The following is a 21,302-nucleotide window of genomic DNA, read 5'->3' as shown; positions in this document are numbered from 1 at the left end:
GTGGAGAGCAAGCCTCCCACTCGGAGGCTTAGCTGCAGTCCAGTACTCGCCTAAGTATTTGAAAATACTACCGAGTGGAGAGCAAACCTCCGACTCGGGGGCTTAGCTGCAGTCCAGTACTCGCCTAAGTATTTGAAAATCCTACCGAGTGGAGAGAAAACCTCCCACTCGGAGGCTTAGATGCAGTCTTGTACTCGCCTAAGTATTTGAAGATCCTACCAAGTGGAGAACAACTCTCCCACTCGGGGGCTTTGCTGCAGTCCAGTACTCGCCTAAGTATTTAAAAATCCTACCGAGTGGAGAGCAAACCTCCCACTCAGGGGCTTAGCTGCAGTCCACGTACTCGCCTAAGTATGAAATCCGTTCCGCTCTGCAAGGACGACAAGGTGCAAGTTGACTGATACCTTCTCCTTCAGAGATACGCCACAAATACAACGTAAGCTCTGCAAGGACGACGAGATGCAGGTCGACTCCTACCTTCTCCTTCGGAGCTACGCCACAAATACAACATGCACTCTGCAAGGACGACGAGGTGCGGGTCGACTGCTACCTTCTCCTTTGGAACTACGCCACAAATACAACATGCGCTCCATCCCGATCCGCAAGGACGCAGGTTGACTGCAACCCGTGCTCCATCCCTACCTGCAAGACCGATGAAGTGCAGGTCGACTGGATTTTTCCACCTCAGAGCTGCGTCTCAAGCACAAAAGTATATTCCGAGTGAAGAACAAAGTTTCCTCGAAGGCAAATGCAAGCATATTCAACAATAAGCCAAGTTCATATAACAACCTACGGATTCAGAAGTTCTCAGGCGTCAAGCCCGTAAAAGTTTATCGGTTACAAAACCACTCGGTGTTCCGAGGCAAATTTAAGGCGAAGCATAGAAGTTTTTCTTACTCCTCAGGTGGAGGACTGGAGGGCGCGACAAACAGGTCCAAGTCAATTCCGTCAGAAATCCGAGTGGCAACAGCAATGAAAGTCTCCATGAAAGATTGGAAGTCGTGCTTCTTGGTATTGGCAACTTTGATGGACGCCAGCTTTTCCTCTCGTGCATCCTTGCAGTGAACACGAACCAGAGACAGGGCAACGTCAGGGCCGCACCTGGTGGAAGACTTCTTCCATTCTTGCACTCGACTTGGAACTTCATTCAGTCGAGCCATTAGAGACTCGAGGTCATTTTGAAGTGTCACTCCTGGCCAGAGTGTCGCGTCGATTCGCGACGCCGTGGCCTTCAGTCGAGCAAGGTAGTCAACCACACCAGCGACATGAGACTCCAGTCGGAGCACGTTCATGGCAGTTTCATCCTTCACAGGAGAGTTAATGGGGTCCAAGTTTTTCTCCACTCGACTAGTCTCCTCCTTGAAGTTTTGGTAGAATTCTGTAAGCACAATTCAAAGATAAACCAGCAATTCTATGATAAGTCGATGATAACAAGTCAGTCGGGTAGGAGAGATTACCATCAAGCATGATGAATAACTTCTTAGCGAGCCCCCCCCCCCAGATAAGCCTCCAGATCGTTCCTCTTCCCCACCAGTTCACTAGCCTTCTCACTCAGAGCTATCTTGTCATTCTTCAGACGGCTAACCTCCTTGTTGGCCGTGTCGAGAGCAACTTTCAGATTGGCGTTCTCCTCTTCAAGTTTACCGACTGAAGCCAGTTTTTCTTCCGCAAGCTTCGTTTTGTCCAAAGCCGACTTATGCGCCTCGGCAAGGTCATGGTCCTTCTTCTTCAGAGCCTCCTTCATTTTATCTGCAAAATGATAATGAGATCAGAATCAGGAATGGGCAGAAAGATAAAGACAACCGTCAAGTTCTCACCAGTCGTAGCTTTTGCTTCGTCTTTTGCCTTCTGAAAGTTCTCCTAAACAAGCTTCAAGTCAAGGTCGAGTTGGATCTGTTTGTTTTCCAATTCAGCACAGCGAGCCACAAGCTCGCAAGATTTCTGCGAAGGGTCAGTCGACAGACGTCAAAGATAGGTCGCTTCTGAGTGACTAAGAGAAAAATCATAACATTTCTAAGACTACAGCCGAATCAAAATATTCGACAGTAGTCTCGGGGACTACACCCAGTGGGTGCACTCAGCGTGCCCCCACTGGTTCTACCGACTTGATCCGATCAGTCGACTGAAAGAGACAAAGAGGTTATGATCCTAAAACCATAGCTAACTGCCAGCAGTCAGCCACGGTCTCATCATGATCATCTAAAAAACATAGGTTCTTGAGACCTTAGTCGACTGCCAGCAGTCGACCATGGTCTCGGGGACCACACCCAGCGGGTGCACTCAGTGTGCCCCCACTGGTTCCAAGACTCCATTCGACATGGTCCAACCAGACCGAGTGAGGAAGTTAGAGTGAAGAAATTCAAAATACAAAGACTACAGTCGACTGCCTGCAGTCCACCATAGTCTTGGGGACTACACCCAGTGGGTGCACTCAGCGTGCCCCCACCGATCCGAAAATTCAGTCGACACACCTAGTGGGTGTACAGATACAAAGATATTCGGAAAGAAAGTCTTCAGATAGCATATCCTAACAGAACAAGCGGTGACCAACTAACCTGGACGTTGCTCTGAAGGGCTGAGCTAGCATCATAGCCGCTTGGCTGGCTTCCCGGATCGCCTTCACCTGCTCCATCATGATCCCCGCCTGGCGTATAGCCTCCTTAGCAGCACCCACTTGGTCCTCTGGGACGTGGTGTGTGGCGAAAAGGGAGGGCGGGTCAGCAGTCAACGATGAAGGCCAAACACTTGTCAGCGGCACAGCGAAGGACATGGAATGCCGAGTGACATTGCCACCCTCTTGAATCGATGTCTCAGGCACTGATCCAATCTGAGTAGTCTTGCCATCCGGCGCCTTTTTATTCCTCCTCGCCCTTAGTGGCACCTCGTCGTCATCATCAGGGAGATCAATGACATGAGGAGGAGCTACAGGAAAAATCCAAAGTTAAAAACTAAAATCCAATCGACCAAAAGTGAAACTACAGAAATCGTACCAAGGTTGGAAGTGACGGCGTCTTCCATTTCCTGGTCTTCGTTCCTGGCGGAGGTCTTGGAGGTAGTAGCACTGCAGATTTCAGAAACCAGTCTGTTAGTCAATGAGTCGACCAAGAGTCTGTCCATGCTAAATGAGAAAACAGAAGTTCTGGTATTACCCGGAAATGGTAGGAATGGTCATTCTCATCTTGGGCAAGGCCTTCTGCGGCTTTGATGACGCTGCCCGCGGATGCTTCAGTGCTTTTTCGGTCGGCGCCGGCGAAGCCGTCCGAGGGTGCTTTGACGATTGCCCAACAGGCGCGGCCGCCTTTCCACGCTCGCTCGCGGGGTCGGGGGTAAGCTTGGATCGCCTTTCCGTGCGAGGAGGATCGACTTCCTCCTCCTCTTCTTCACTGGAGCCATCGTCATCCTCTTCCCCCTCACCATCAGATTGCCTCTCCTCCCAACTTTCACCTCCGCTCGCCTCCACCTCCTCGGTCTGTTCTTGCGCCCCGTTGGGCATCGAGTACATGTCAGTAATGGTCTAGAAGACAACAAACAAGACAAAAGTCAGTCGATTGATTTTAAGCAAACAGAATGAAGAAAGCAAGACCATAGTCAAAGATGCAGAATTGGACCTGATCTACTTCATATGATTGGTCGAGTGGAGGAATCCTCCTGGCTCCTCGGGGGTTGTCTTTGTTCCCTGTGATACTCGACAACCACCCCTCCAACGTAGCATCGTCGACCTCCTCTGGGTGAATCTGAGTGGTGTCATTGAGACCCAAATACAACCACATCGGATGGTCATGAGCTTGGAGCGGTTGGATACGTCTCCGGAGGAAGACCTCTAGCAAATCCATACCAGTCACCCCATCGCGGACAAGATGAACCACTCGACTAACCAACACTTTGGCTTGTTCCTTCTCTTCCGGTGTCACTTTCAGAGAGGAAGGTTTTTCTTCTTGGTTCAGGGAGAAGACCTGTCACCTGTCCTGGGATCGGCTGGTCTCTACAGTAGAACCAGGTCGACTGCCACCCGCGGACCGAGTCAGGAAGAGTCATAGTTGGAACAGAACTTTTGCTTCTCATCTGGATCTCAAGACCCCCGCACATTTGAATTACTTGCGTCTTATCGTCACTCGACTTGGCTTTCTTAACCGACTGAGAACGACAAGTGAAGATGTGCTTGAAGAGGCCCCAATGAGGATGGCAACCCAAGAAATTCTCGCACAAAGACATGAAGGCAGCAAGGTAAACGATGGAATTTGGAGTAAAGTGATGGAGTTGAGCTCCGAAAAAGTTCAAGAAACTCTAGAAAAAAGGATAAGGGGGAAGGGAGAATCCGCGGTCGACGTGAGTGGCGATAAGGACACACTCACCCTCAAGAGCCTGCGGCTCGATCACGTTCCCCGGGAGGCACGCAGATGCGTGAGGAATGAGTCCCCCCTCAACCAGGTCGTCAATGTCTTCCTGACGAATCGCCGAGGGCATCCAGTTGCCCTGGATCCAGCCCCGCGGCAAGGCAGACCTCGAGGAAAAAAGAACTGCCCCGGCCGGACTTCTTCGGCTTCGCCTGCGCCATCGCCTTCTTCGCACGCTCCAGGGCCGCGGTCTTCTCCTTCACCATCGCCGCTGACGAAGCTCGAGCGGACCGACGGCACCGAGACGAGAGTAGAGGTGGCGGAGGAATTCGAGAAGAAAGGGGGAAAATGAAGGCGCACTGTTCAAAAGCCCTGGGCCAGAGGCTTATATGGAGTTGCTTCCGAGTGACTGACCTGTAGGCCCGGACGATCCTGTCAAATCCCGCAACAGTCGTGTGCACGATACGTGGCGAAAAAGGTGGCGCAGAGATCGAGGCGTCTCCGCCCTATCCTGTCCGATTACTGCGGCCTCCTCCGCCCCGCGAGCTTCCCAAAATTCGAATCCCGCAAAATCCTCGAGTTGTAGAACAACTTGTCATACGGAAGATCTCCTCCACACCGTCACTCCGAACTTTTCAAGTGAAGAAATTCACTAGACTGAAACCAAGAATGGATCAAGGCGACCGAAAAAGAAGTTGGTGTCGTTGCTTAAGTTCATGGATCCAGAACAAGATTCACTCATAGCACGAAAAATGGGTCAGAAGAGTTCTCAACTTTTCCCCCACTCAAACCTCGATCCATTCGGGGGCTAATGATGAAGCTATGTACCTAGGGTAGGGTCATGGACCTGTCCACACTACCCTCTCCAAGGACATCTCTAGAAGAAACCACGTTTCAATCGACTCAGAAGTGTTCCACTCGACGGACTCGAAGACACTCGACCATGAAGCCAACCACTCGACTGCCAGGAGATCTAAAGTCGCTCTACACACAGTAGGTCGGTTATTAAGTAGCCTTTATGGTCATCATAGCACTTATTTGTGGCATTACCAGTAACGCCCGATCTTAATGTACCTTAAACCCTACATAACTGAGGGCCGGAGGGGTCTGGCGAACTCTATATAAGCCACCCTCTCCTCAGTTTAAAGGGTTCGCACCCCTGTAACTCATACACGCATAATCCTGTCGACCGCTTCCGTGCTCCGAGACATAGGGCTGTTACTTCTTCTGAGAAGGGCCTGAACTCGTAAATCTCTTACGTATACAACTACTCAATAGCTACGATCTTGCCTCTCCATTCCTACCCCCCTACAGTACTGTCAGACTTAGAACCACGACACCCTCCGCGAAGGGCCTTCCTTTTACTTATGAAATATTTATTTTTATTTTGAGTATCATTCTTATCTTATAAACCACCAACTAAGGGGCACCATGATCGTATTTGAGCATTGGGTGTAGCTAATATTTGAGTGTGTTTCATGAATGGATCAATGATTGAGCATGATGGGCTAGATATAACTTGCGTTAGTGTTGATATTTTTAAAGACATGGTTGCTTGTTGGTATCCTTGAGTATTAAAGTCTTCATGTGAAAACTAGACTATTGCTTTGAGTCATATAAAAGTCCATATGTCCATACTATTAAGAAAACAATGTGATGAACTTGTTAGGCAACATTCCACAACAAAAATTCTATTTTTATCATTTCCCTACTCAAGGACGAGCAGGAATTAAGCTTGGGGATGCTGATACGGTCTCCAATATATCTATAATTTTTTATTGTTCCATGCTGTTATATTATCATTCTTGGATGTTTTACAATCATTTTATAGTCATTTTATATCATTTTTGGTACTAACCTATTGACATAGTGCCAGTGCCAATTGCTGTTTTTCTGCATGTTTTTTACATCGCAGGAAATCAATATCAAACGGAGTCCAAACGCAAGGCAACTCAAGGAGGAATTATTTTGGTCCAGAAGCACCTAAGGGGCTGCTCGAGGGGAGCAGCACCCACCAGAGTGCGCTAGTAGGCCTAGTGCGCCCTAGTGGGTTGTGCCCAACTCGGGTGCCCCCCGAACCGCCTCTTTGCTATATAAATACCACAATTTTCCAGAAACCCTAGGGGAGTCGACAAAATATTGATCTAGCCGCCGCAAAATCCAGAATTACCAGATCCAATCTAGACACCGTCATGGAGGGGTTCACCACTTCCATTGGTCCCTCTCCTATGATGTGTGAGTAGTTCTTTGTCGATCTAAGGGTCCATAGATAGTAGATAGATGGCTTTCTCTCTCTCTCTCTCTCTCTTGATTATCAATACAATGGTCTCTTGGAGATCTATATGTTGTAAGTCTTTTGGCGGTGTGTTTGTTGGGATCCGATGAACTTTGAGTTTATGATCAGATCTATGTTTTTATCCATGAAAGTTATTTCAGTCTTCTTTGATCTCTTATATGCATGATTTCTTATAGCCTCGTATTTCTTCTTCGATACTTGGGTTTTGTTTGATCTAATCTTGCAATGGGAAGATGTGCTTTGTAGTGGGTTCGATATTACGGTGCTTGATCCCAGTGACAGAAGAGGAACCGACACGTATGTATTGTTGCTACTAAGGATAGCAAGATGAGATCTATATCTTCCGCAATAGATAAACGGATCTCATCTACATCATATCATCGTTCTTATTGCATTACTCCATTTTTCCATGAACTTAATACACTAGATGCATGCTGGATAGCGGTCGATGTGTGGAGTAATAGTAGTAGATGCAAGCAGGAGTCGGTCTAATAATCTTGGATGTGCTGCCTATATAATGATCTTTGCCTGACTATCATCATGATTATTTGAAGTTCTATGAATTTCCCAATAGTAATTGTTTTCCCACCATGTGCTATTTTTCTCGAGAGAAGCCACTAGTGAAACCTATGGCCCCCGGGTCTCTTTTCATCATATTTGCCTTTGCGATCTATTTTCTCTTGCTTCTATTTTAGATCTATTAAACCAAAAATACAAAAAAATACCTTGCTCCAATTTATTTTTTCCGCGATCTATTTATCCTACCTACCACTTTTTACCTCATGTTTTTGCCTATCTTGCGGCGTCGTACCCGTAAGGGATTGACAACCCCTTTAACACGTCGGGTTGCGAGTATTTGTTATTTTTGTGCAGGTGCTATTTACGTGGTGTGAGGAGGTTCTCCTACTGGTTCGATAGCCTTGGTCTCATAACTGAGGGAAAGACCTACCGTCTCTATACTACATGATCCCTTCCTCTTTGGGGAAATACCGATGTAGTTCTAGAAGACATCATATATGAAAAACTATAAGACTAAGTTCATGATAAATTAGGTTCAATTAATCAAATGACTAAAGAACTCCCACTTAAATAGACATCCCTCAAGTCATATAAGTGATACGTGATCCAAATCAACTAACCCATGTATGATCATCACATGAGATGGGGTAGTCATCAATGGTGAACATCTGTATGTTGATCATATCTACTATATGATTCACGTTTGCCCTTTCGATCTCTAGTATTCTGAGGCCATGTCTATACATTCTAGGCTCGTCAAGTTTAACCCAAGTATTCTACATGTGTAAAACTGCCTTACACCCATTGTATGTGAACGTAGAGTCTATCACACCCGATCATCATGTGGTGTCTCCAAACAATGAACTGTAGCAATGGTGCATACTCAGGGAGAACACTTTTACCTTGATATTTAGTGAAGGGATCATCTTATAATGTTACCGTTGTTCTAAGAAAAATAAGATGCATAAAAGATAAACATCACATGCAATCAAAATATGTGAATGATATGACCATCATCATCTTGTGCTTTTGATCTCCATCTTCAAAGCAATGTCATGATCTCCATCGTCATCAGCTTGACACCTTGATCTCCATCGTAGCTTCATTGCGTCAAGATCGTCACACCAACTATTGCTTCTACAACTACCACTAACGCATAGTGATAAAGCAAATCAATTACATGGCGCTTGCATTTCATACAATAAAGAGACAACCCTAAGGCTCCTGCTGGTAGTCGATATTACAAAACATGATCATCTCATACATCAAAATATATTTGATACATCTCCAATGTATCTATAATTTTTTATTGTTCCATGCTATTATATTATCATTCTTGGATGTTTTACAATCATTTTATAGTCATTTTATATCATTTTTTGGTACTATCCTATTGACATAGTGCCCAATGCCAGTTGATGTTTTCTGCATGTTTTTTACATCGTAGGAAATCAATACCAAACGGAGTCCTAACGCAGTGAAACTACTTGAGGAATTTTTTGGGGCCAGAAGACTTCCAATGGGCCAGGAAAGCACCTGGGGGTGCTCCGAGGGGAGCACAACCCACCAAGTCACACCTGGAGGCCCAGGCGCGCCCAGGTGGGTTGTGCCCACACTACTAGAAAAAAGGCTGTTAGTGGCACACCTATTTTGGCTATTAATGGCGCACTATAGGTGTGCCACTATTACCACGCCACTAGTAACAAATACTCCCTCCTCATCATGGAGAGCGCCGGGATGATGAAGATGGCCACCGATGATGGTTCCCCCCTCTGCCAGGGTGTCAGAACAGGGTACCGATTGTTTTTTGGTGGCTACAAAGGCTTGCGGCAGCGGAACTCCCGATCTAGGTTCTGTTTTGGAAGTTTGGAGATATATAAGAGGTAATAGTCTTATCGGATTGAGTCTTATCGGATTGAGTCTTTAAGAATTTGAGAACACTTGATTTATGTCTTGCATATGCTTATCTGTGGTGACAATGGGATATTCATGTGATCTACTTGATGTATGTTTTGCTGATCAACTTGCGGGTTCAGTAACCTTGTGAACTTATGCATATGGGTTGGCACACGTTTTCGTCTTGACTTTCCGGTAGAAACTTTGGGGCACTCTTTGAAGTTCTTTGTGTTGGTTTGAATAGATGAATCTGAGACTGTGTGATGCATATCATATAATCATACCCACGGATACTTGAGGTGACATTAGAGTATCTAGGTGACACTAGGATTTTGGTTGATTTGTGCCTTAAGGTGTTATTTTACTACGAACTCTAGGGCTGTTTGCGACAGTTATAGGAATAGCCCAATGGATTAATCGGAAAGAATAACTTTGAGGTGGTTTCGTACCCTACTATAATCTCTTTGTTTATTCTCTGCTATTAGTGACTTTGGAGTGACTCTTTGTTGCATGTTGAGGGGTTGTTATATGATCTAATTATGTTATCATTGTTGAGATAACTTGCACTCGTGAAAGTATGAACCCTAGGCCTTGTTTCCAAACATTGCAATACCATTTTTTCTCACTTTTGTTCCTGGCTACCTTGTTGTTTTTATATTTTCAGATTACAAAATCCTATATCTACCATCAATTTGCAGTTTTATCACCATCTCTTCACCGAGTTAGTGCACCTATGCAATTTACCATTGTATTGGGTGTGTTGGGGACACAAGAGACTCTTTGTTATTTGGTTGAAGGGTTGTTTGAGAGATACCATCTTCATCCTACGCCTCCCTTGGATTGGAAAACCTTAAGTCATCCACTTGAGGGAAATTTGCTACTGTCCTACAAAACTCTGCGCTTAGAGGCTCAACACGAGTCTACAAGAAGAAGGTTGTGTAGTAGACATCATATGAGTCTTCTTTGATCTCTTATACGCGTGATTGATTATAGCCTTGTATTTATTCTTCGATATTTGGGTTTGTTTTGGCCAAATTGATCAATTTATCTTACAAAGGGAAGAGGTGCTTTGTGATGGGTTCGATCTTACGGTGCTTGAAAACAGTGACAGAAAGGGACACGAGACGTATGTATCGTTGCTATCAAGGATAACAAGATGGGGTCTATTTCTAGATAAATAGATCTTGTCTACATCATGTCATCGTTCTTATTGCATTACTCTGTTTGTCCATGAACTTAATACACTATATGCATGCAGGATAGCTGTCGATGTGTGGAGTAATAGTAGTAGATACAGGCAGGAGTCGGTCTACTAATCTTGGACATGATGCCTATATAATAATCATTGCCTGGATATCATCATGATTGCCCAACAGTTATTGTTTTCCCATCGTTTGCTATTTTTCTCGAGAGAAGCCACTAGTGAAACCTACGGCCCCCGGTTCTCTTTTTATCATATTTGCTTTTGCGATCTATTTTACTTTGCATTTATTTTCAGATCTATTAAACAAATAATACAAAAATACCTTTTTGTAATTTATTTGTTCGGTGATCTATTTATCCTACCTACCACTTTTACCTCACGTTATTTGCCTATCTTGAAGCACCGTACCCAGAAGGGATTGACAACCCCTTTAACACGTCAGGTTGCAAGTGTTTGTTATTTGTGTGCAGGTGTTGTTTACGTGGTGTGAGGAGGTTCTCCTACTAGTTCGATAACCTTGGTCTCATCACTAAGGGAAATACCTACCATCGCTATACTGCATCATCCCTTCCTCTTTGTGGAAATACCGACGTAGTTCTAGCAGACATCAAAAGGAATTTCTGGCGCCGTTGCCGGGGAGGATCTTCAACATCAACCAGGTTCATAATCACAAATCTCATCTCCTCGCAATTTACATTATTTTCCATTTGCCTCTCATTTTCCTCTCCCCCACTTTACAAAAATTTGTCGTTTTATTCGCCCTTGTTTTCGTTTCTCGTTTTCTCGTCAGATCTGTTTTTGAGTGCAATCTTGTTGCGTAGTCATCATGACTCAAGAGAACACCAAGTTGTGTGATTTCTCAAATACCAATAACAATGATTTTACTAGCACTCTGATTGCTCCTCCCGGCACTAGTGCGGAGTCTTATGATATTAATACTGCTTTGCTGAATCTTGTCAGGAAAGATCAATTTGCCGGTACCCCTAATGAGGATGACGTGTCCCATCTTAACACATTCGTGAAATTATGCGATATGCAAAAGAAAAAAAGATGTGGATAATGATGTTGTGAAGTTGAAATTATTTCCATTTTCTTTGCGAGATCATGCCAAAATTTGGCTTTGTTCTTTACCTCGCAATAGTATTGATTCTTGGAACAAGTGCAAGGATGCTTTTATTACTAAGTATTACCGCCCGCTAAAATTATTTCCCTTAGAACCCAGATCATGAATTTAAAGCAACTGAACATGGGCATGTTGCACAATCTTGAGAAATGATGAAATTGATGCTAAGGAATTGCCCAACTCAAGGGTTAAATCTTTGGATGATCATACAAAAAATTTATGCAGGATTGAACTTTGTTTCTCGTAATCTTTTAGATTCCGCCACGGGGGGTACTTTTATGGAAATTACTTTGGGTGAAGCTACTAAATTGCTAGACAATATTATGGCAAATTACTCACAAAGGCATACCGAAAGAGCTCCTACTAGTAAAAAAGTCAATTCGGTAGAAGAAATAAATTCTTCAAGTGAAAAAGTTGATGCTCTTATGAAGTTGGTTGCTAATAAAAGTGCTCCTATTGACTTTACTGATGTGCCTTTGTCTTCTTTGATTGGGCAAAATAGTGATGACATAGATGTGAATTGTGTCTCGCGAAACAATTTCAATAACAATGCTTATAGAGGTAATTTTAATCCTAGGCCTTTTCCTAGTAATTCCTCTAATAATTATGGTAACTCCTATGGTAATCCTACTTATAATAATAATAGAAACACCTCTGATCTTGAGAAAAATATTAAAGAATTTATCAGTACTCAAAAAGCTTTCAATAGTTCGATAGAAGAAAGGTTGAAAAAAATTGATGATTCTAGAAGTGCTGATAGAATTTCTCATGATATAGAAACTCTCAAGATGAAAATTTTTGTGCCTAAAGTTGAAGAATCAATTAAATCTCTTTATATTTGTATGGATGAAAGTAAGAAAAGAACCGCTACGCTTAGAGCTAAAATAGAATTTTTAGAAAGAGCATTCTCTAGTGATTACTTTCATAAAAGTGATGAAGATCTTAAAATGATTGGTGTTTCTTCTATTGATTCTTTGTTTAGTAAAATTAAGGTTGATCAAAAAGGGACTGGAGAAGAGTCAACTTTAGTTAGAAGGCATCCCTATGATTCGGAGGGTGAAAATCTTGTTGAGCAAATTGATAAAAGTGGGTTTGAAGAGGTCAAGACTATAACTAGTGATGTGCCCACTATTTTGGATTACAAAGTCTTTAATTATGATAGTTGCTCTTTGGTTGATTGTATTTCTTTGTTGCACTCCATGATAAATTCACCCCATGCTTATGAACAAAATAAATCTTTTACTAAACATATTGTTGATGCCATGATCAAAGCTTTTGAAGAAAAGTTGGAATTAGAAGTTTAAATTCCTAGAAAATTGAATGATGAGTGGGAACCTACTATCAAAGTCAAGATTAAAAATTATGAATGTTTTGCTTTATGTGACTTGGGTGCTAGTGTTTCTACAATTCCGAAATCTTTATATGATGTGCTTGGTCTTACCGATATTGAAGAATCCTCTTTAAATTTGCACTTGGCGGATTCTACTATTAAAAAGCCTATGGGAAGAATTAATGATATTCTTATTCTAGAAAATAGGAATTATGTGCCCATAGATTTTATTGTTCTTGATATTGATTGCAATCCGTCTTGTCAAATTATACTTGGTAGACCGTTTTTACGTACTATTGGTGTCGTGATTGATATGAAAGAAGGCAATATTAAATTTCAATTTCCACTAAGGAAGGGATTGGAACACTTCCCTAGAACAAGAATTAGGCCACCATATAAATCAATCATGAGGGCATCTTAGATCCTACGTGTTATGCCTAGCTAGGGGTGTAAAACGATAGTGCTTGTTGGGAGGCAAACCAACTTGTATCTTTTTTATTTTGGGTTTTCTTGTTGTTTTCAATAAAATACCCTATTGTACCTCTGGTTAGATGTGTTTTTGTGGTTTAAATTAGTGTTTGTGCCAACCAAGGCCTTTGGGATTATTTGGGTAAAAGTTGATTTGATCTTGCTGAAAAACAGAAACTTTTTGCACTCACGAGATTTGATCTTGGGTAAAAGAAGAGTGCTTTTGAGTTAATTATTTTTTCAGAAGATTAATAGACAAATTTATCACGTCAATCTAATTTTTTCAGAATTTTTGAAGTTACAGAAGTATTCGAAATATTCAGATTCTTACACACTGTACCATTTTTGACAGATTATGTTTTCTTTGTGTTATGTGCTTGTTTTGATGATTCTATGGTTTTATTTGATGAGTTTTTGCCATATAAAAGTTGGAATACAGTAGATATAATGAAAAAACGAAATATGAATAGGTTTGCACCAGTACTTATAGTAGTGGTTTGCTTTCTTATACTAACGGATCTCACGAAGGTTTTGTTGAGTTTTGTGTGATTGAAGGTTTGAAGTGTAGCGACCTGACCCGAATGGATCACGTCTACTGTGCTACGGTGTCATCCCTGGATCAGTAATGCTGACACCACACAGTACATCGAGGTTTTATAGCAGAGTTGCAATCACACACTTATTACATCGATGGCTCAAAAAGAACTTATTACAATAAATATGGCTTAAGGCCATCTAATAACGATAACAGCGGAAAGCTTGGAAGATAAGTGAGTCCATCAACTCCATCGGCATCACTGAGTATAGAACCACGACCTAAACGCACCTCAATCGTCGTCTGAAAAGTCTGCAACATTAACGTTGCAGCCCGAAAACGGGTCAGCACATGGAATATGCTGGCAATGTAACACATAGAGAGTAATGAAACAGTAAGCCTATACTACAAGCATTATGGCTGGTGGTAAGGCTCTATGGTTACAGTTTTGCAAAAAGCCAATTTTTCCCTACATCAAAGGAATAATTTTGTTTAACTATCATGGTGGTTGTTAAACATTGAGAATGGTTGACAGCATCCTCAATCCCTATTTAAAAGTACTCATTAAAACCCAATAGCTTTTATTAGAGGTAACATGTTGAGATTCACAAAGATATTCAAGTACTAGATACTCAAAATGTCCATAACCGGGGACACGGCTAATCATGATTAGTTTGTTACTCTGCAGAGGTTTGCGCACTTTTCCCCACATGACTCGATCGCCTCCGTTTGTTTTCTCGCACTACATGGTGTTTGAGAAACGGATGACCGAGACATAGTCTTTCAGAAGCACTAGCACCTTACATGTGGGGTAGACCGGTACACCTACATCCCCTACATCTGCTAGTCCACCCCGTAAGAGTTCGCACAACTTAGTCAACTATGCTAGAGCCCATAGTAGCATGTGGCTGCACACGGAAGTTTCTAGCATGAAAGATCTTATGATCCCTTAGAGCCTGGGTGGCGGTCCAAAAAAAAAAAAACAGGCAAGTCCTGATAGACATCAGGTGCCTCAATCCACCCAGATGTGTGTTTAGGTTGCCACCTTAGATAAGCCATTAATTAACAATCTCACATCTGTCATGGATATTCACTCACCCAATCCACGTCTACTAGCATAGCATAGCATAATAAGCAAACGTAGAAGTAACTCCCAAGGTTTCATAAGTAACAGGTAATAGGTACTACCTCATCTACTTCCCATCCCACAATTTAATTAGATCCTAACAATGCAAGTGTTCGAGGGTTTGATCTAATGCAATAAAACTGGGTAGTAGGAAAGATATGATCAAGTGTTACTTGCCTTGATGATGATCCGCGAGTCCTAGGGTTTCGAAGTAACAAGCGGCGCAATCCGGGTAATCTATCGCAGACAAACAACAAGCACACAATAAGTACTCATCTAATGCACAGGGAAATCTCGAATAAAAGATCTAACCAGAGAGTTCAACTTAAGAACCCTGGTTGCAAAAGAATCGAATCAAATAAAGCATCGAAAGTCAAACGACGAAAGAAAACAACTCGGTTCTAGCAAGTTGAAACTAGGTCAAAATTTTACAGTAACAAAACTTAGTTTAAGTTGGTTAGTCGGAACGGCGGTTTCGAGGCGAAACTCCAGGCATTTGAATCACCTGATTCCGATAAACGAGCAAGAAGATAGACTAGAAAGAAGATCGGATCTGAAATCACCATCGAAAGAATCGCGGAATAAATCCGACGAGAAAAGAGAACGACGAACGGTTAAACGAACGGACGTTCATTAACCTAGAAGAATCCGGTGATCACGTTCGTTAGGACGAACGGTCCGGCGAACGGTAAAAAGGCAACTAAATCGGAGAAGAAAACGAATCCGATCTAGGGTTTCGGAGAAGAAATCCGAACGAAAAACTGATCTAGAAAACCGGAACGGTTTAGAGAAGAAAAGAATCGGAACGATTAGAAGAAAACGATCCGAGAAAAGAAAAGGTGACGCGGCGCGGGGCTAGTACCTCGAAGAGCGAGGGGCTCCGGCGGCGGCGTAAGGCGGCGGCGGCGTTGGGTGTGGGGTGGCGCGGTGGTGAGGCGGCGGCGTTGGGTGGCGCGGTGGTGAGGCGGCGCGGCGTTGGGTGGCGCGGTGGTGAGGCGGAGGAGAGGAGAGGTGTTGGTTTGATGGTTTAGAGGGGGGGTGCTTGGGTATTTATATTGGGGAGGGGAGGGTTTTTGCTTGGGGTAGGGGGCAAGAAATAGATTAGGATTAGGAATAGATCTAGGATTAGATACGGAATAAACGAAGTAGGAAAAGAGTCCTACTAGGACAAGGAAAAAGGAGTGGCTCCCTGGCCCCCTTGGTGCGTGCGCGCGCGGTGGCCTTGGCCTTGGCCGGCCGGCGGCTAGCAGCTTGGGCCTTTGGCCCAAGGCTCTGCAGTTTTTTTTATTTTATTTTTTTTTATTTTTTTTTAAACGGTCTCGCGCGCAGAGCGACAAAATAAAAAAAAATCTAAACGAACTCCAAAATTAATACAGTAAACTTTCCCCGACTCCTAAAAATGAGTCGAACAAAAATGAACTTTACTCGGGGCCTAAATGCAAAAAAAAAATTTAAAACACGCATTTTTCCCTAAGGCAAATAAAACGCAAATAAAACTCCGGCAAAATCAAAATGGGTTTATTTATTAAATCTTCATTTTTCCTAAATTTGGGAAAGTCATATTATTCCCTCTCTCAAAATTTTTATAGGAAAACTTTATGAAGATAATTAAATAAATCCAAATGATCCTATTTTCAAAATTTGAGAAATCCCAAATATGAAAATAATGAAACTTCCAACTCTCTCCGAGGGTCCTTGAGTTGCGTGAAATTTTCTAGGATCGGAAAATGCGAGAAAAACATGATATGCATGATGACCTAATGTATAACATTCCAAATTGAAAATTTGGGATGTTACAAACCTACCCCCTTAAGATGAATCTCGCCCTCGAGATTCGGGTTGGCTAGAAAATAGGTGAGGGTGGTCCTTGAGCAAAACTTCCTCTCTTTCCCAGGTGGCTTCATCCTCAGTGTGGTGGCTCCACTGAACTTTACAAAACTTGATAACTTTGCTGCGGGTAACCCTGCTGGCATAATCGAGAATCTTAACAGGTTTTTCCTCATATGTCAAGTCATCCTTCAACTGAATTGCTTCCAGTGGCACTGTGTCTCTTAACGGTACCTCTGCTATCTCTGGGTGGCATTTCTTCAACTGAGAAACATGGAATACATCATGAACTCCTGACAGTCCTTCTGGCAATTCCAACTTATAAGCAACTTCTCCCATACGTTGCAAAATCTTATACGGTCCAACGAAACGGGGTGCTAACTTTCCTTTAACTCCAAAACGCTTAACTCCTCGAAGCGGGGATACTCTGAGATATACTCTGTCTCCAACTTCATACTCAATCGTTTTGCGCTTTGAATCGGCATAGCTCTTCTGTCTGGACTGGGCTACCTTGAGCCTGTCTCGAATCAACTTAACCTTCTGTTCAGACTCCTTAATCAAATCTGGTCCAAAGAATTGACGGTCTCCAACTTCGTTCCATGATAACGGTGTCCTGCACCTCCTTCCGTATAAAGCTTCGAAAGGGGCCATCTTCAAACTGGTTTGGTAACTATTGTTATAAGAAAACTCCGCATATGGTAAATTATCATCCCAGCTAGATCCATAATCTAGTGCACAAGCTCTCAGCATATCTTCCAAAATCTGATTGACTCTCTCAGTCTGTCCATCGGTCTGTGGGTGGAAAGCTGTACTGAATTCCAATCTAGTTCCCAATGTCTCGTGCAATTGGTTCCAAAATTTCGAGGTAAACTGGGTTCCTCTATCTGATACGATGCTCCTCGGAACTCCGTGTAAACACACAATTCTGGTCATGTATATCTTTGCCAACTTAGCACTGCTATAGGTAGTCTTGACTGGAATGAAATGAGCTACCTTTGTTAAACGGTCGACTATAACCCAAATCGAGTCATATCCTGAACGGGTCTTTGGCAAACCTGTGATGAAATCCATGCCTAGTTTATCCCACTTCCATTCGGGTATTGGCAACGGTTGTAACAATCCTGCTGGCTTCTGATGTTCTGCCTTTACTCTCTGACATACATCGCAAATAGCTACATATTCCGCAATATCCTTCTTCATTCCGGTCCACCAGAAAGTGTTCTTCAAATCCAAATACATCTTGGTATTTCCTGGGTGAATCGAATAGGGTGAATCATGGGCTTCTTGTAAAATCAACTTCCTGATTTCTGGGTTATTGGGCACATAAACACAGTCTTCAAACCATAGGGTATCGTGTTCATCCTCACGAAATCCTTTAGCCTTTCCTTTGCCCATTTTCTCCTTTATAGAGGCAACTTCCTTATCTGCCTTTTGGGCTTCTCTGATTTTGTCCATCAGTGTCGACTGAATCTCCAATGTTGCTACGTAGCCTCTCGGAACTATTTCCAAACATAGCTCTCGAAGGTCCTCGGCTAACTCATTGGGTATTCCTCCCATCATTAGGGTATTGATGTGGCTCTTACGGCTCAATGCGTCTGCTACGACATTAGCCTTTCCGGGATGATAATGCAATCTCATATCATAATCCTTGATAAGTTCTAACCATCTCCTTTGTCTGAGATTCGTTTCCTTCTGTGTGAAGATGTACTTCAAACTCTTGTGATCCGTATATACTTCACAATGATTTCCAATGAGAAAATGTCTCCACGTCTTCAGGGCATGCACAACGGCTGCTAACTCCAAATCATGAGTGGCATAATTCAACTCATGGGGCTTAAGTTGTCGTGAAGCATACGAAACAACTCTTCCTTCCTGCATAAGCACTGCTCCAAGTCCTCGACGTGAAGCATCGCAATACACCTCATAATCCTTAGTCTGATCTGGCCATATCAAAACTGGTGAGGTAACCAATCTTTTCTTCAACTCCTGAAAACTTGCCTCACAGTCCTCGGTCCATATGAATTTGTTATCCTTTTTCAACAATTCAGTCATAGGCTTAGCAATCCTTGAGAAATTCTCAATGAATCTTCGGTAGTATCCTGCGAGTCCAAGAAAACTTCGAATCTCTCCAACTGTCGTTGGTGCTTCCCAATTAGTTACGGTCTCAACCTTTGTGGGGTCAACTGCTATTCCTTCTCCGGATATAACATGTCCGAGAAATCCAACTTCCTTTAGTCAAAACTCACATTTGCTGAATTTGGCATATAACTGATGTTCCCTTAATTTCTCCAAAACCAAACGCAAATGTTCCTTATGCTCCTCTTCATTCTTTGAATAAACTAGGATGTCATCAATGAACACTACGACGAACTTATCCAAAAACTCCATAAACACTTTGTTCATCAGGTTCATAAAATAGGCAGGTGCGTTAGTCAATCCAAATGACATAACGGTATACTCGTACAGTCCATATCTCGTGGTAAATGCAGTCTTGGGTATGTCTTGCTCCCGAATCTTCAACTGATGGTACCCTGATCGCAAGTCGATCTTGGAAAACACTTTGGCTCCTTGCAAACGATCAAACAGATCATTTATCATTGGTAGTGGGTACTTGTTCTTGATTGTTACCGCATTCAATTCACGATAATCAACAACCATTCTCAAAGATCCATCCTTCTTCTCCACTAACAAAACGGGTGATCCCCAAGGTGAAGAGCTTGGGCGTATATAACCTTTATCCAATAGCTCCTTAATCTGCTTCTTGATTTCTGCCAAATCTTGTGCTGGCATCCTGTATGGTCGTTTCGATATCGGGCCTGTTCCTGGCAATAGTTCAATCAAAAACTCAATGTCTCTATCCGGTGGCATGCCTGGCAACTCTTCCGGAAATACATCAGGAAAATCCTTCACCACTGGCACTTCTTCCTGCACCACTCCTGATAAGCAATTCACTTGTGTCCTGTTTGGCACATGCCGGGATACATACTTGATCCTTCTTCCTTCTGGTGTGGTAAGCAAAATTGTCTTACTGGCGCAATCGATGTTTCCTCCATACATCGACAGCCAATCCATACCAAGAATCACATCCAGACCTTGGGATTCCAGAATAATTAAATCCGTTGGGAATACATGCCTTCCTATACTCAATGGTACTTGAAAACATCCTTGTCTGGCCATGTATTCTGCTCCTGGCGAGCTTACTAGCATAGGTGTTTTAAGAATCCTAGTGGGCAGGCTATGCTTTTCCACAAATCCCCTTGATATGTATGAATGCGATGCACCAGTATCAAAAACAACGAGTGCAGTAAATGACTTAACCAAAAACTTACCGATTACTGCATCGGGCTGATCTTCAATCTCCTCCACATTAACGTGGTTCACCTGTCCCCTATTGAAAGGGTTCGGCTTCTTCCCAGAGCTTCCATTGCCATTTCCATTCTGGCCTTCAGGACATTCATTGGCATAATGTCCGGTCTTCGAACACTTGAAACAGGTGACTTGACTCAGGTCTCTCTTGGTTGGGGTTGATGGGGTTGTTCGGTTCTGGCCGTTGCTTCCTCCATTCCCATTACCATTCTTGTGGCCATTATGGTTGTGCGAGCTACCTCCTCCATGGGTGTGCTGAAACTTAAATCCCGGTTTAGTGGTAAAACGGGGCTTCTGCTGGGCTCCAGAGTTATACTTCCCCTGTCCATACTTCCTCTTACGGTTCTCAATCTGCTGTTGCTTCCCTTCAATCATGATGGCACGATCTACTAACTCCTGGTAGTTATTGAAATTTGCTACCATCAACTGCATGCTTAGTTCATCATTCAGTCCTTCCAGAAACTTCTCCTGCTTAGCTACATCCGTAGCAACGTCATCTGGGGCATAACGGGCTAGCTTACTAAACTCCTCCACATACTGGCCAACAGTCCTTCCTCCTTGGCGTAAGTTGCGAAACTCACGTTTCTTTATGGCCATGGCTCCTGCTGAAACATGGGCAGTGCGGAAAGCTTGCTGAAATTGATCCCATGTGACAGTGTCTACCGGGTAAGTGGCTGTGAAATTTTCCCACCATGCGGCTGCGGGTCCTTCAAGCTGATGTGCTGCAAACTTCACTCTTTCTCCATCTGTGCATCCTGCAGTGGTCAACTCCCTTCCTATCTTGCGGAGCCAATCATCTGCTACTATTGGCTCGGTGCTACTAGAAAACATTGGCGGATTCAGCCTAAGGAAACGGGCTAAGTGGTCAACAGGTGGTGGTGGTGGGTTGTTGTTGTTGTTCTGCTGATTCTGAACTAACATCTGCATCAATTGATTCTGCTGCTGGATCAACTGAGTGAGCTCTGGTGGAAATCCATTGTCACGTCTCGGAGGCATCTGATGGGTTTAGAAAAGAAGAGAATTTTAGAATAGAATGAGGTCTAAGGGGAATCACTACCCAAATGCACATGAGCAAAAGCACACAAAATCACTCCATTCAATCAAACAAGGCTTACAACGATCTATCTATCGCAAGTGCGTGTACTATAATGTTTACATGGGGGAAATACTACTAATATGTGGGGGACTTCTAGAAATTTGAACCGGTGGAAGATTCCATGATGTCTGCTCCAGCTTCGTCTTCAAAATCGGGTTCACTTGGATCCGAATCGGTGTCGT

This window comes from Triticum dicoccoides, chromosome 3B (assembly GCF_002162155.2).
Source record: "Triticum dicoccoides isolate Atlit2015 ecotype Zavitan chromosome 3B, WEW_v2.0, whole genome shotgun sequence".
Taxonomy (NCBI): domain Eukaryota; kingdom Viridiplantae; phylum Streptophyta; class Magnoliopsida; order Poales; family Poaceae; genus Triticum; species Triticum dicoccoides.
Note: the sequence above shows the minus strand (reverse complement) of the source record.